The sequence below is a fragment of the Kogia breviceps genome, chromosome 17, assembly GCF_026419965.1.
Source record: "Kogia breviceps isolate mKogBre1 chromosome 17, mKogBre1 haplotype 1, whole genome shotgun sequence".
Taxonomy (NCBI): domain Eukaryota; kingdom Metazoa; phylum Chordata; class Mammalia; order Artiodactyla; family Physeteridae; genus Kogia; species Kogia breviceps.
This window is the reverse complement of record NC_081326.1, coordinates 44,173,248-44,189,501: the sequence shown is the minus strand read 5'-3', so window position 1 is coordinate 44,189,501 and position 16,254 is coordinate 44,173,248.

Genomic DNA, 16,254 nt, shown 5'->3' with positions numbered 1-16,254 from the left:
GTTAAAACTAACACTAGAGAAATACAAAGGCTCATAAGAGATTTCTATGAACAATTATATGGCAATAAAATGGATAACCTAGAAGAAATGGACAATTTCTTAGAAACGTACAATCTCCTAAGAAATAATCTGGAAGAAATAGAAAATATAAACAGACCAGTTACCAGTAATAAAATTGAATCAGAAACAAAAAAACTCCCAACAAACAAAAGTCCAGGACCAGATGGCTTCACAGGTGAATTCTACCAAACATTTAAAGAAAAGTTAACACCTATCCTCCTCAAACTATTCCAAAAAATTGCAGAGGAAGAAATGCTTTCAAACACATTCTATAAGGTCAGCATCACCTTGATACCAAAACTAGGCAAAATATGACAAAAAAATACAGGCCAATATCACTGATGAACATAGATTCAAAAGTCCTCAACAAAATATTGGCAAACCAAATCCAACAATACATTAAAAGGATCATACACCATGATCAAGTGGGATTTATCCCAGGGATGCAATGATGGTTCAATATTTACAAATCAATCAATGTTATGCAACACATTAACAAACTGAAGAATAAAAATCATATGATCATCTCAATAAATGCAGAAAAAGGTTTTGACAAAATTCAACATCCATTCATGATAAAAACTCTCAACAAAGTGGGTATAGAGGGACCATACCTCAGCCTTATAAAGGTCACATACAACAAGCCCACAGCTAACATCATACTCAATAGTGAAAGGCTGAAAGCTTTCCTCTAAGATCAGGAAGAAGACAAGGATGCCCACTCTGGTCACTTTTATTCAACATAGTTTTGAAAGTCCTAGCTGCAGCAGTCAGAACTAGGGATGTAATGCACAACATAATAAACATAGTTAACACTGATGTATGTTCTCTATTAAAGTCATTAAAGGGACTTCTCTGGTGGCACAGTGGTTAAGAATCCGCCTGCCAATGGAGGGGGCACGGGTTCGAGCCCTGGTCCGGGAAGATTCCACGTCACGGAGCAACTAAGCCCATGTGCCACAACTACTGAAGCCCGCATGCCTAGAGCCCATGCTCCACAACAAGAGAAACCACCACAATGAGAAGCTTGTGCACCACAATGAAGAGTAGCCCCCACTTGTCGCAACAAGAGAAAGCCCACGTGCAGCAACAAAGACCCTACACAGCCAAAATAAATTAAAAAAGGAAAAAAAAGTCATTAAAAGAGTAAATCCTATGAGTTCTCATCACGAGGAAAATAAATGTTTTCTATTTCTTTAATTTTGTATCTATATGAGATGATGGATGTTCACTAAATTTATTGTGGTAATCATTTCATGATGTATGGAAGTCAAATCAGTATGCTGTACAACTTAAAGTTATACAGTGCTGTATGCCAATTATATCTCAATAAAACTGGATTTTAAAAAAAAGGAATGCTCCATTTGCTGCCCTCTGAGCCTTCCTCCACTGGCTCCCTAAGGATTACCCCTCACAGCCAGAGAAACAACAGCTTAAATAGATTTTCATTGTTAATAAATGGGCGCAAATGGAAATGCCTCTTTTTTCCCTGTTGGCACACATGTACTTGGTCATTTGAAATGCAGCATAGTTGTTAATGAATTAGCAAAATAATAAGGAGCCATGAATATCTGTGGTTTAGAAAGAAGTCTTAGAAAATCCATTATCTCCTGGGCAAGATGGGAAAAGTTAGAGGGGTGTTGCTCTGAATCTTGAATTGTAGCAGAGGTGAGACCAAATAGGATGTGCAGTTTGGTGGTGATTTTGGTGCTACAGACAGAGTTAGATTGTTGCTTACATTGAAAGGGAGTGTAGTACTAGTCATTTTTACCTGCATGTATAATGAAATGAGAATAAAGACAAATAAATACAAATTATGTAATAAATACCCAAGAATATCTACAGTGGCAATATTCTTAACAAGTATGAAAAGGAACATGTGAATATAAAACTCTCCCTTGTCCCATGGCTTCTTTCTCTCTAATATGGGAATATAAACACTGTTCTGTTTTTTTAAAATTTTTCTTCCTTCCTTCCTTCCTTCCTTCCTTCCCTCCCTCCCTCCCTCCCTCCCTCCCTCCCTTCCTTCCTTCCTTCCTTCCTTCCTCTCTCTCTCTCTCTCTCTCTCTCTCTCTCTCTCTCTCTCTCTCTCTCTCTCTTTCTTGCTGCATTGGGTCTTCGTTGTGGTGCATGGGCTTCTCATTGTGGTGGCTTCTCTTGTTGTGGAGCATGGGCTCTAGGTGCACAGGCTTCAGTAGCTGTGGCTCAAAGGCTTTAGAGCGCAGGCTCAGTAGTTGTGGCACACCGGCTCAGTAGTTGTGGCATGCAGGCTCAGTAGTTGTGGCTTGTGTGCTCTAGAGCACAGGCTCAGTAGTTGTGGAGCACGGGTTTAGTTGCTCCATGGCAGGCTGGATCTTCCTGGGCCAGGGATTGAACCCTTGCCCCCTGAATTGGCAGGTGGATTCTTAACCACTGCGCCACCAGGGAAGTCCCAACACCGTTGTTTTTGTGAGAATTAATGATAATCTTTGGATAACATCACTAGCACAATGTCTGGTTTGTAGTAACATTAAACGTTACTGATGGTTGCAGGATTTTTCTCATTGTTTTAATTATTGTTTAAAAGCTGAGTCGCAACCTCAAATGGTTTCAGACCCAGGCCAGGAACATAAGTGATGCATGTGGGCCAGGTGGGGACTGTGGTACGTGGAGCGAGCGCATTCCTCCCAGGGGAGCAGCCCCCAGTCAGTTCCAGCCATTCCCTGTCAGAGAAAAATACCGGACTCCTCATCATTCTCCTCATTCTTATTCTTTCTTCAGGAAAAGCTGGAAATCCAGATTTTTATGTGAAATCTCCTGATTTTACATATTGAGAATTAAGCAATTCATATCTTTGGAGAGGATCGGCCCCACAAGCCTTGCACACTCTGCTTTAAAGAAACAAAAGTGTCCCCCAGCTAGAGAATCTCTGTGGGATCCTGAGGGAATCACTCTTTCTTAGCCTTTCCCCTAGTGTCCCCCAGTCACTCCACACATTGCTTTCTCTGGTGAGCTGGCCAACAGTTTTGTCAATGTTCCTGCAGCCTGGGGTGGAGCAGGCTCTCACCAGGGGTCCTCCTTGACCCAGTTGGCCCAGAATAATCAGAAAGACCTTATGTGAAGCCCTCTCCTCCCCATTTTGGGCCTTCTTCTTCACCCTTTTCCCAGGACCCTCTAAGGGCATGGCTAAGACAGTTTTTCACACTGAAGTGCTAATGAATTAACAGCTCCCCCTTCACAATGGGTGTCTAGCTTTTCAAAGAGAACGCTTGAAAGGAAATAGATCTGGTTACTAATGCAGGGATTTTAGGGTCCTTTGCACTTCAGAGGTGGGTCTTCCTTGGCTTTTCAGATCACACTAGGGGAACAAAACCAAACTCTGTCTTTGTAGCAAGCTAGCTGAGCTCCAGCTTCTTCTGGGGCCTGGTTTAAAAGTCTTCAGGGATCCAGGAGAAGATGCTATTAGGTCTTCCCTGCTGTTGAACAGTCAGTTGACTTTTATTTAATGTCCGTTGTCAAGTCAAGAACAATTCAGCATCTACCAGGTATTGTTCAAAAAACACATCAAAAAAGGTACACTAATCCACAGAAGAGAGTGATCAGTATAGGTTGATCTAGAATGATCAGTTATTATTTCTAGGTTAAACAAATTAGCAGTTTTTTGCTATAAGTTAATTTCATTGGCTTTCTCCATCCAGCCAAAGGATGTCCCCCTGGCTTCTAAAAGCAGGCCTTGCAATTTACGTGTGTGGTCACCAGGTGGTGGAAGTGGGCCATGTCCGTGGAATCTTACTGGTAGCTGGAGAAGCTGAGCTCGCCTTGCCTCAAATCGTCTTAAAACCACGGTGAGCTAGGACTTCCTTTCCTTTCAGCCATATTCAACCTGGAGTTCATCAAAACATGTTTGCCTTCCTGGCAATTCCTGGCTCTAAAGATCTAGGTTTTAACCCAGAGTGCTCTTGCTGAAAAATTTCACCCTTCTGTTCACCTCTGAGAAAGTCAAGAGTTCAGAACCCTCCTTTTCCAATCAGCTCACCTTTGTCATCTAACACGTTCTATTTTCCTTTCCACTCTTTGTACAGTAGAGGAGCCCCGCCCCTCTCCTTACATTCCTAGGAAGGACCACACACTCTGCTTTGGGGCAAGCCTGGAGGCTTTATTGAGTTGTAGAGGCAGGCTGAAGGCTTGGAGAACCTGTCTAGGCAGGAGGGTGTGTTTCTTCTGCTTCCACTGCTGTTTGTTATCTGACAAGTTGATCAGTACTTCCATTTGGATACTTTTCTCAGCTGGGAACAGATGCATCAGGCAACTCAAGAGTTTTTACTGATCTGCACCATATATTGATTAGGGGGTTACAAAGTAATTTTAGCAAGTAGGCAAATTTGCAAAGACAGAATTTAAAAATAACAAGGATCAACTGTACAAATGCAGCCAAAGATAGGATCTCGGCTCTCTGCACTTATTTCTTTCCTCTTCCAATAAGAGCTCCTTTACATTGTTAACTATCATCTCCAGACAGACTACTTCAAAACATTCATTTTAAAGCCTTTCTGGGGGAATTTCCACTCAGCACTTTCACTGCCATGGTCCCAGGTTCAATCCCTGGTTGGGGAACTAAGATCCCACAAGCTGCACGGTGTGGAAAAAAAAAAACCAAAAAAACCCCCCAAAAAACAAACAAAAAAAACCCAAAAACCTTTCTGTAGATCAGAGCAGTCCTCAAAGTATGGTTCCAAGGTCCCTGGGGGGTGAGGGGGGTAAATCCTAAAGATAATCCCTTTTGCAATTGCATATCTGCGTGAATCTAGATTTTCTTCGTATACTTTAACTAAAACAACTTGTCATAACAAATCGAATGTAAAAGCAGATCTGAGAATACAGCTCTTCTCTTAACCAGACATTAAAGAGATTAGCAAAAGTGTAAAACAATCACTGAGTTTTTTTGTTTTGGAAAATACAGTAATATTAATTATGTTAATGTATAACTGGTTTGCTGTTACTTTTAAACAAATTACTAAAAATTTTATGTCTTTGTTCTAACTTCTATTACAATAAACATTGGTAGATAAAACACACTTAATCAAAAGTTCTTTGGCTCCGCAATAATTTTTAAGAGTGTAAAACAGTCCTGAGACCAAAAGTTTGAGAACCACCACGCTAGGCCTGTAATCACTTTTTCAATAGTGTTTCTGATATTTGCACTTGGACATCCCATCAGCACCTTAACACAACTTGACTAACAGTATATTCACCAGCCCTGCTCACCCTTAAGCCATTCCTTCTCCTGACATCTCAATTTCTGGCATCGTCTTTCCCTCAGCCACCTCTAACGTTTCCCCTCTGTGCATCCCCTACAATTTTTACTCAGGGGAAAAAACTCAAGAACCTCTGCAGAATCCATGTTTCCTTTCCATCCCCACTCTTTCCACCTCTCATCTCCCGTCTCCATCATCCTGTCTCTGCAGTCACCAAACTACTGTGTGCTCTGCTAGCAAGCCAGTCATCACTCCATACGGCCATGCCACCTCCCTGCTCAAATCAAGTGCAGGGTTTTAGTCCTCCATATTTGAATGCGAATGAAGGTTTCTAGCAGTGTCCCACTGTTCCTTTAACCAGACTTTCATTCTTCCCTTGAGGAGAGTAGGATTGGTGGCGAAGATGTAGTGTACAGGTGGGAGGTGGGTTGCTTCACTCCATATGCCAAATCGTCTGCATCCTTGCTGTAGTTTCCAGGACAGACCTTTACAGGTGTAACAAGTATGACTATTTTCCACTCACAAGCTTATGTAACCACACAATTCACCCTCCCTCTTCCTCCTCCCTAGGATTAGTTCTAAATCTCAGGGCTTATGCAATAGCCTGATATTGGTGGGGAAGGGCTAACTCTTCTTGGTTTTGGTCTGGCCTATGCTGACCTCCGTTGTGATGTGAGGGAATAGGGTTGGGGGAGGGGGCATGGGGAGTCCCCACTATAGTATCTAGTCCTGACTCACTGGAGAGGCCCTTCCACAGCTTTTGCTTCCAGAAAGGTCCCAGTGGTAGCCAAACGCACATAGATTGCTCCTCTCCCGGTAGCAAGTTACTGATGATTGATAATAGCGAAAGTTTATTGCACTCTTATTATGGGACAGTCTGCATACTGGAGGCTTTTAGATTTTATCTCATTTAATTGTCACAAGAGAGGAGTTTGGAGATTCTTTAGCCCTCCTGGAGACAAACCGTGTGGCTGGCAGGGTCTTGGTGCTCTGGCCGGGTGTCAGGCCTGTGACTCTGAGGTGAGAGAGCCGAGTTCAGGAAATTGGTCCGCCAGAGACTTCCTGGCTCCACATAATATCAAACAGCGAAAGCTCTCGCAGAGATCTCCATCTCAATGCTAAGACCCAACTCCACTCAGCGACCAGTAGGCTACAGTGCTGGACACCCTATGTCAAACAACTAGCAAGACAAGAACACAACCCCACCCATTAGCAGACAGGCTGCCTAAAATCATAATAAGGTCACAGACACCCCCAAACACACGACTGGATGTGGTCCTGCCCACCAGAAAGTCAAGATCCAGCCTCATCCTCCAGAACACAGGCCACAGTCCCCTCTACCAGGAAACCTATACAACACACTGAACCAACCATAGACACTGGGGGCAGACACCAAAAACAACGGGAACTACGAACCTGCAGCCTGTGAAAAGGAGACCCCAAACACAGTAAGTTAAGCAAAATGAGAAGACAGAGAAGTACACAGCAGATGAAGAAGCAAGGTAAAAACCCACGAGACCAAAAAAATGAAGAGGAAATAGGCAGTCTACCTGAAAAAGAATTCAGAGTAATGATAGTAAACATGATTCAAAATCTCAGAAACAGAATGGAGAAAATACAAGAAACGTTTAACAAGGACCTAGAAGAACTAAAGAGCAAAAAAACTGATGAACAACACAATAAATGAAATTAAAAATTCTCTAGAAGGAATCAATAGCAGAATAACTGAGGCAGAAGAATGGATAAGTGACCTGGAAGATAAAATAGTGAAAATAACTACTGCAGAGCAGAATAAAGAAAACAGAATGAAAAGAATTGAGGAAAGTCTAAGAGACCTCTGGGACAACATTAAATGCACCAACATTCAAATTATAGGGGTCCCAGAAGGAGAAGAGAAAAAGAAAGGGACTCAGAAAATATTTGAAGAGATTATAGTTGAAAACTTCCCTAATAATATGGGAAAGGAAATAGTTAATAAAGTCCAGGAAGCACAGAGAGTCCCATATAGAATAAATCCAAGGAGAAACATGCCAAGACACATATTAATCAAACTACCAAAAATTAAATATAAAGAAAAAGTATTAAAAGCAGCAAAGGAAAAACAACAAATAACATACAAGGGACTCCGCATAAGGTTAACAGTTGATCTTTCAGCAGAAACTCTGCAAGCCAGAAGAGAGTGGCAGGACATATTTAAAGTGATGAAAGAGAAAAACCTACAACCAAGATTACTCTACCAAGCAAGAATCTCATTCAGATTTGATGGAGAAATGAAAACCTTTACAGACAAGCAAAAGCTAAGAGAATTCAGCACCACCAAACTAGCTTTAAAACAAATGCTAAAGGAACTTCTCTAGGTAGGAAACACAAGAGAAGGAGAAGGCCTACAATAACACACCCCAAACAATTAAGAACATGGTAATACGAACATACATATCGATAACTACCTTAAATGTAAATGGATTAAATGCTCCAACCAAAAGACATAGAGTGGCTGAATGGATACAAAAACACGACCCGTATATATGCTGTCTACAAGAGACCAACTTCAGACCTAGGGACACATACAGACTGAAAGTGAGGGGATGGAAAAGATATTCCATGCAAATGGAAATCAAAAGAAAGCTGGAGTAGCAATTCTCATATCAGACAAAATTGACTTTAAAATAAAGACTATTACAAGAGTAAAAGAAGGACACTACATAATGATAAAGGGATCAATCCAAGAAGAAGATATAACAATTGTAAATATTCCGGCACCCAACATAGGAGCACCTCAATACATAAGGCAAATGCTAACAACAATAAAAGGAGAAATCGACAGTAACACAATAATAGCAGGGGAGGGCTTCCCTGGTGGCGCAGTGTTTGAGAGTCTGCCTGCCAATGCAGGGGACACGGGTTCGTGCCCCAGTCTGGGAAGATCCCACATGCTGTGGAGCCGTCTGGTCCCGTGAGCCATGGCCGCTGAGCCTGCATGTCCGGAGCCTGTGCTCCGCAGCAGGAGAGGCCACAACAGTGAGAGGCCCGCATACCAAAAAAAAGAAAAATAGCAGGGGACTTTAACACTCCCCTTTTTTTTTTTTTTTTTTTTTTTGTGGTACGTGGGCCTCTCACTGTTGTGGCCTCTCCCGTTGCGGAGCACAGGCTCCGGACGCACAGGCTCAGCGGCCATGGCTCACGGGCCCAGTAGCTCCGCGGCATGTGGGATCTTCCCGGACAGGGGCACGAACCCGAGTCCCCTGCATCGGCAGGCAGATTCTCAACCACTGTGCCACCAGGGAAGCCCAACACTCCCCTTTCACCAATGGACAGATCATCCAAATAAGGAAACACAAGCTTTAAATGATACATTAAACAAGATGGAGTTAATTAATATCTATGGGACATCCTATCCAAAAACAACAGAATACACTGTCTTCTCAAGTGCTCATGGAACATTCTGCAGGATAGATCATATCTTGGGTCACAAATCAAGCCTTGGAAAATATAAGAAAATTGAAATTTTATCAAGTATCTTTTCCAAGCACAGCACTATGAGACTAGATATCAATTACAGGAAAAAATCTGTAAAAAATACAGACACATGGAGGCTAAACAATACACTACTAAATAACCAAGAGATCACTGAAGAAATCAAAGAGGAAATCAAGATGTACCTAGAAACAAATGACATTGAAAATACGATGACCCAAAACCTATGGGATGCAGCAAAAGCAGTTCTAAGAGGGAAGTTGATAGGAGTACAATCCTATATCAAGAAACAAGAAACATCTCAAATAAAAAACCTAACCTTACACCTAAAGCAATTAGAGAAAGAAGAACAAAAAACCCCCAAAGTTAGCAGAAGGAAAGAAATCATAAAGATCAGATCAGAAATAAATGAAAAAGAAATAAAGGAAACAATAGCAAAGATAAATAAAACTAAAAGCTGGTTCTTTGACAGGATAAACAAAATTGATAAACCATTAGCCAGACTCATCAAGAAAAAAAGGGAGAAGATTCAAATCAATAGAATTACAAATGAAAAAGAAGTAACAACTGACACTGCAGAAATACAAAGGATCATGAGAGATTACTACAAGCAACTCTATGCCAATAAAATGGACAACCTGGAAGAAATGGACAAATTCTTAGAAAAGCACAACCTTCCAAGACTGAACCAGGAAGAAATAGAAAATATAAGCATGCCAATCACAAGCACTGAAATTGAGACTGTGATTTAAAATCTTCCAACAAACAAAAGCCCAGGACCAGGTGGCTTCACAGGCAAATACTATCAAACATTTAGAGAAGAGCTAACACCTATCCTTCTCAAACTCTTCCAAAATATAGCAGAGGAACACTCCCAAGCTCATTCTACGAGGTCACCATCACCCTGATACCAAAACCAGACAAAGATGTCACAAAGAAAGAAAACTACAGGCCAATATCCCTGAGGAACATACATGCAAAAATCCTCAACAAAATACTAGCAAACACAATGCAACAGCACATGAAAAGGATCATACACCATGATCAAGTGGGGTTTATCCCAGGAATGCCAAGATTCTTCAATATACACAAATCAATCAATGTGATAAACCATATTAACAAATTGAAGGAGAAAAACCATATGATCATCTAAATAGATGCAGAAAAAGCTTTTGACAAAATTCAACACACATTTATGATAAAAACTCTCCAGAAAGTAGGCATAGAGGGAACTTACCAAAACATAATACAGACCATATATGACAAACCCACAGCCAACATCATTCTCAATGGTGAAAAACTGAAACCATTTCCTCTAAGATCAGGAAGAAGATAAGGTTGTTCACTCTCACCACTATTATTCAACATAGTTTTGCAAGTTTTAGCCACAGCAATCAGAGATGAAAAAGAAATTAAAGGAATCCAAATCATAAAAGAAATAAAGCTGTCACTGTTTGCAGATGACATGATACTATCCATAGAGAATCTTAAAGATGCTACCAGAAATCTTCTAGAGCTAATCAATGAATTTGGTAAAGTTGCAGGATACAAAGTTAATGCATAGAAATCTCTTGCATTCCCATACACTAATGATGAAAAATCTGAAAGAGAAATTAAGGCAACACTCCCATTTACCACTGTAACAAAAAGAATAAAATACCTAGGAATAAACCTACCTAAGGAGACAAAAGACCTGTGTGCAGAAAACTATAACACTGATGAAAGAAATTAAAGATGATACAAACAGATGGAGAGATATACCATATTCTTGGATTGGAAGAATCAACATTATGAAAATGACTCTACTACCCAAAGCAATCTACAGATTCAATGCAATCCCTATCAAACTACCAATGGCATTTTTCACAGAACTAGAACAAAAAAATTTCACGATTTGTATGGAAACACAAAAGACCCCAAATAGCCAAAGCAATCTTGAGAAAGAAAAATGGAGCGAGAGGAATCAGGCTCCCTGACTTCAGACTATACTACAAAGGTACAGTAATCAGGGTAGTATGGTACTGGCATAAAAACAGAAATTTACATCAATGGAACAGCATAGAAAGCCCAGAGATAAACCCACACACCTTTGGTCACCTTATCTTTGATAAAGGAGGCAAGAATATACAATGGCGAAAAGACAGCCTCTTCAATAAGTGGTGCTGGGAAAACTGGACAGCTACATGTATAAGAAAGAAATTAGAACACTCCCTAACACCATACCCAAAAATAAACTCAAAATAGATTAAAGACCTAAATGTAAGGCCAGACACTACCAAACTCTTAGAGGAAAACAGGCAGAACACTCTATGACATAAATCACAGCAAGATCCTTTTGCCCCAACTCCTAGAGAAATGGAAATAAAAACAAAAATAAACAGATGGGACCTAATGAAACTTAAAAGCTTTTGCACAGCAATGGAAAACAGAAACAAGACCAAAAGACAACCTTCAGAATGGGAGAAAATATTTGCAAATGAAGCAACTGACAAAGGATTAATATCAAAAATTTACAATCAGCTCATCAGCTCAATATCAAAAAAACAAACAACCCAATCCACAAATGGGCAGAAAACCTAAATAGATATTTCTCCAAAGAAGATATACAGATTGCCAACAAACACATGAAAGGATGCTCAACAACACTAATCATTAGAGAAATGCAAATCAAAACTACAATGAGGTATCACCTCACAGCAGTCAGAATGGCCATCATCAAAAATATCGATAAACAGTAAATACTGGAGACGGTGTGGAGAAAAGGGAACCTTCTTGCACTGTTGGTGGGAATGTAAATTGATACATCCACTATGGAGAACAGTATGGAGCTTCCTTAAAAAACTAAAAATAGAATTATCATATGACCCAGCAATCCCACTACTGGGCATATACCCTGAGAAAACCATAATTCAAAAAGAGTCATGTACCACAATGTTCATTGCAGCTCTATTTACAATAGCCAGGACATGGAAGTAACCTAAGTGTCTATCAACAGATGAATGGATAAAGAAGATGTGGCACATATATACAATGGAATATTATTCAGCCATAAAAAGAAATGAAATTGAGTTATTTGTAGTGAGGTGGATGGACCTAGAGACTGTCATACAGAGTGAAGTAAGTCAGAAAGAGAAAAACAAATACCATATGCTAACATATATATATGGAATCTAAAAGAAAAAAATGGTTCTGATGAACCAATAAAGCCGCAGACATAGAGAATGGACATGAGGACATGGGGAGGGGGAAGGGTAAGCTGGGACGAAGTGAGAGAGTGGCATGGACATATATACACTACCAAACATAAAATAGGTAGCTAGTGGGAAGCAGCCGCATAGCACAGGGAGATCAGCTCAGTGCTTTGTGACCACCTAGAGGGGTGGGATAGGGAGGGTGCGAGGGAGGGAGAAGCAAGAGGGAGGAGATATGGGGATATATGTATATGTATAGCTGATTTACTTTGTTATAAAGAAGAAAGTAACACACCATTGTAAAGCAGCTATACTCCAATAAAGACGTTAAAAAAAATTGTCACAAGAATCCTATAAGTATTAATATGATCTCCCCTTTATAGACAGGCTCTGAGGACAAAAATAATTTGACTAAATTAATGGCTAAGTAGCAGAACTGTTGGATCTTACCCACAGATTTGTTTGAGTACAGTGTTCATGCTCTTAGCTACTCATGGTAAAACCCTTCCTCCCCTGGAAGCTTCTGGAAACCTTCCTACTCTCCTCTTTGCTTCAATGAGTCCTGAGTCCTGGTGCTAGATGAGGATTAAAATTAAGTAGTTGTGTGTGCTCTGCTATACTGCAGTCAACTGTTTATTCTATAAGCCAGGGTAGAGAGGGGAACCAGACCGAGACCCTGCCCTCCAGAAGCTCACACCAAGTTGTGCTGAGTGGTTTGCTGTAAATGCTTCTTTTGCCTAACACAAGTCCATATGTCCAATGTGTTACCAAGTCCAAGCTCACTCTGTTCGCCGCACGACAGGCCAGTAAATTGGGAGACGAGGTGTTGAGGCAAGGAATAGCGATTTTATTCAGAAAGCCGGCAGACCGAGAAGATGGCAGACTAGCGTACCCAAAAAACTGTCTTATTGGGGTCTGGATGTCAGTTTCTTTTGTACAACAAAGAGGGAGAGGAGGTGAGGAAGTAAAGTAAAAAGGCCATCTGTCTTGTAAAATCTCCTTACTCAGCTGCATGGGGAGGGGATGTGTTAATTTCTTCTTTTCTGCAGCCATTCACAGGTGGGCAGGGTCAGAATGTCTCTCTGTGAGCTGAACAAATGCCTTTTAGTTTAACAGTCAGGCAGAGGGGCAGGGTTCCCTGTGGCAGGCCATTATGTATGCTTACAGCTATAGACAGTGATTATAATAATAACAAAAGCAACGAAAAGCAAAGGTTAAAGTAAAAGATGCAGAAGAAACATGGAGTCAGAATTTGCTCTTCCCTGTTACAAATGCACAGTAAGGCCAAACATACCAAAACATGTGGAACAGAGAAAGGTTCATCACAGGGCCAAGCAAGAACTAGTAGCTTGTACTCAAAAGACCTCAACTCTGCAGTGGCTTTTAAGGAAAGGTTTTTATAGGCAAAATTTGGGGTGAGGGCTGCAGGGTGTGTGACTTTCTTCTGACTGGTTGGTGGTGCCCCAGAAATCTTGTGCTCAGTTTGAAGTTTTCATGCTCCACCTGGGTGGGGGCCTTAGTTCCTGCAGAAGAACTCAAAGATACTGATATTTATAGTCTTTGAGGAGGAACCAGGACCCTGCCCCAAGGCTGCACTATTGTTTCTTGACTGCTTTTCCTTGGTTTCTGCATTCCCTCCCTTCCCTACTTAGTAACTGTTTAAATCTGCCCTTTGGAACTCAGGGAAGGTCTAGGAGGCTGAAGCCTTTTCCCTATAAACAAGAAACACAGAAAGGCTTTTATACCCTGGAGGGTTCCATAGGGTCCTTCTCAGTTTCATTTTAGGACTGCCAGGGTGGATGCTGTCCTACTGTTGAAAAAAACCCCACCACCATTGTTGCTTAAGGCCACCAGTTAGCCTCTCAGTTAGGCCCACTAAGAAAAAGGAAAAGGGCTGTGTTGACTCTGACATGAGGTCTTTGAGGAGTCCCTGAGCCTTCTCCAGAGGCGTTGTTCTGCAGAGGGAACCTCAGTTGGCCAAAGGTACAGAGAGGCAGGAACAGAGGTTGGAAGAGGGAAGGTAGCAAGAGGTGGGGGGAGAGGGAGCAGGGTGTCAGTCACAGACAAGATGCCTGACGTTCCTGAGGAGAGCTCTCCAAGATGCTGCTTCACAAAGACTTGCTCTGTGCTGAAAATGTCATCCATCTGGGAGTCCTGTCTGTCGCCATTCTGTGCCAACTTCGCCCAAAGGTCACCTATTGTCAGATGGAGCCCAGGTGGAAAGTGAAGTGAGAGGGAGTCCAGTAAGCTGATTTCATTCTGGTTTTTCTGGTTTCTGTTTTTATTTTTAATTTTTTTAAATTGAAGTATAGTTGATATACAGTGTTTCAGGTATACAGCATAAGTGATTCAGTTATACATACATACATATACATAAGTTAATGCAATTTCATGCGCCAGATGCACGGTGAGGCCAAACAAACTGAAACGGCGGAGTTTTTGGAGCAGAGAAAGGTTTATTGCAAGGCCATGCAAGGAGACGAGGTGGCTTATGCCCTGAAAAGCCTCGAGCTCTCTGAAGGGTTTCTGCAAAGCATTTGTAAAGGCCAGGAGAGTGGGGGTGGCAGGGTACGTGATCAGCTTGCACACGATTCTCTGACTGGCTGATGGTGAGGCAGCAGGGTGTTGTCACAGGGGTTAACGTTATCAGTCCTTAGGCTCCAGGAGGTGTGGAGCTGTGTGCTCATGGTCATCAAGTAGTTCTTCCATTTGGTAGGGGTTGGGGGGTGACTCACATCTGCAAAACAGCTCAGGAAGTTTGCATTAAATATTCTTATCTAGGTACTTCAGAGAGGAGCTAAAACAGAGGGGATGGGGGAAGGCCTGTCCCAGGAAGGCCCCATAGGGTCCTGCTCCATTACATATATATACGCACATATATACACATATATACACATACACACACATATATACACATGTACACACATATACACAACACATGTATACACACATATACATGCATATGTATACATATACACATATGTATACACACATGTATACACATATATACACATACACATATGTACACATACACACACACACACATATACTTTTTCATATTCTTTTCCATTATAGGTTATTACAAGATATTGAGTAGAGTTCCCTGTGGCACACAGTAGGTCCTTGTTGTTTATCTATCTTATATATAGTAGTGTGAGTATGTTAATCCCAAATTCTTAATTTATCCTTCCCCCCTATTTCTCCTTTGGTAACCATAAGTTTGTTTTCTATGTCTGTGAGTCATTTTTTGTCTTATACATACGTTCATTTGTATCATTTCTTTAGATTACACATATAAGTGATATCATATGTCTTTCTCTGTCTAACTTAACTTCGCTTTGTAAGATACTCTCTAGGTAGCTGGTTTCTCTTTAACTAAATGAGTAGGGGTAGAGCTCCAACTGGTTTCCAAGTGGCAGTGAAATGTACCCTGTCATCCCAAAGTGATAGCTGATTTTAATATAAACAGGATAGTTTCACATTTTCCAAAGGCAATGGTGATCCAGGGAAGCAAAGGTGGATACTCAGGTACCTGGAGAGGGCGGGAGAAAGTAGCCTTAAGAGACCAACAACCTGGTAGCCAAGGCTTAAGGATCCACACTGATCTATGTGGCAGCAGAAAAGAGTCTTAGATAAATCACAAGGAAGAAACAGAGGAAGTTCTCAAATAATTGCAAACACTTGTATCACTCGGGACTCTTAGGTTGCAAACAACAGAAAGGAACTCTGGGTAACTGAAGACAAAAAGAAGAGTACTGCAAGACGATGAGCAGCCCAGAGAATCAGGAAAAGGCCTCAGCAGGGGCAGAACTAGGGTAGCTCAGGGATCCAGGAAGCAGGAAGTAATGAGCAACCCTATCCTTGGGGATGCAACTGTTTTGCCATTTTGGGTCCTTGTGTCATGACGCCCAAGATCTAATTTCTACAGGACAAGAGTCCCCATTCATTTAGTTTGGTTGGGAGTGGGTCACCTTGAGGGACAGCCCCACCAAGCCTGCGTGCCGTGGATGGGGGCAGTGTCTGCATGGGAAATAGATGTCGACACGGAGGCTGCGCAAGGGATGCCCCCATGCGTATTTACTCGCCTGGGCTTTCCCTAGGGATGTGCAGGTAGGCTCTCACTGGAGTGAGTTATAATGCAGCACTGGTCATTAGAATTGAGACTGGAAATAGTGGAAACAGCAATAGAGAAAGTACTGCAGGAGGGAGTACAGGAGAAACGGGAGGCAATGTCAGAAAGAGCATCCTTCAGAGATGTGTGTGAGAAGAGGAGGGGCAATCACTTCTCTTCCTGT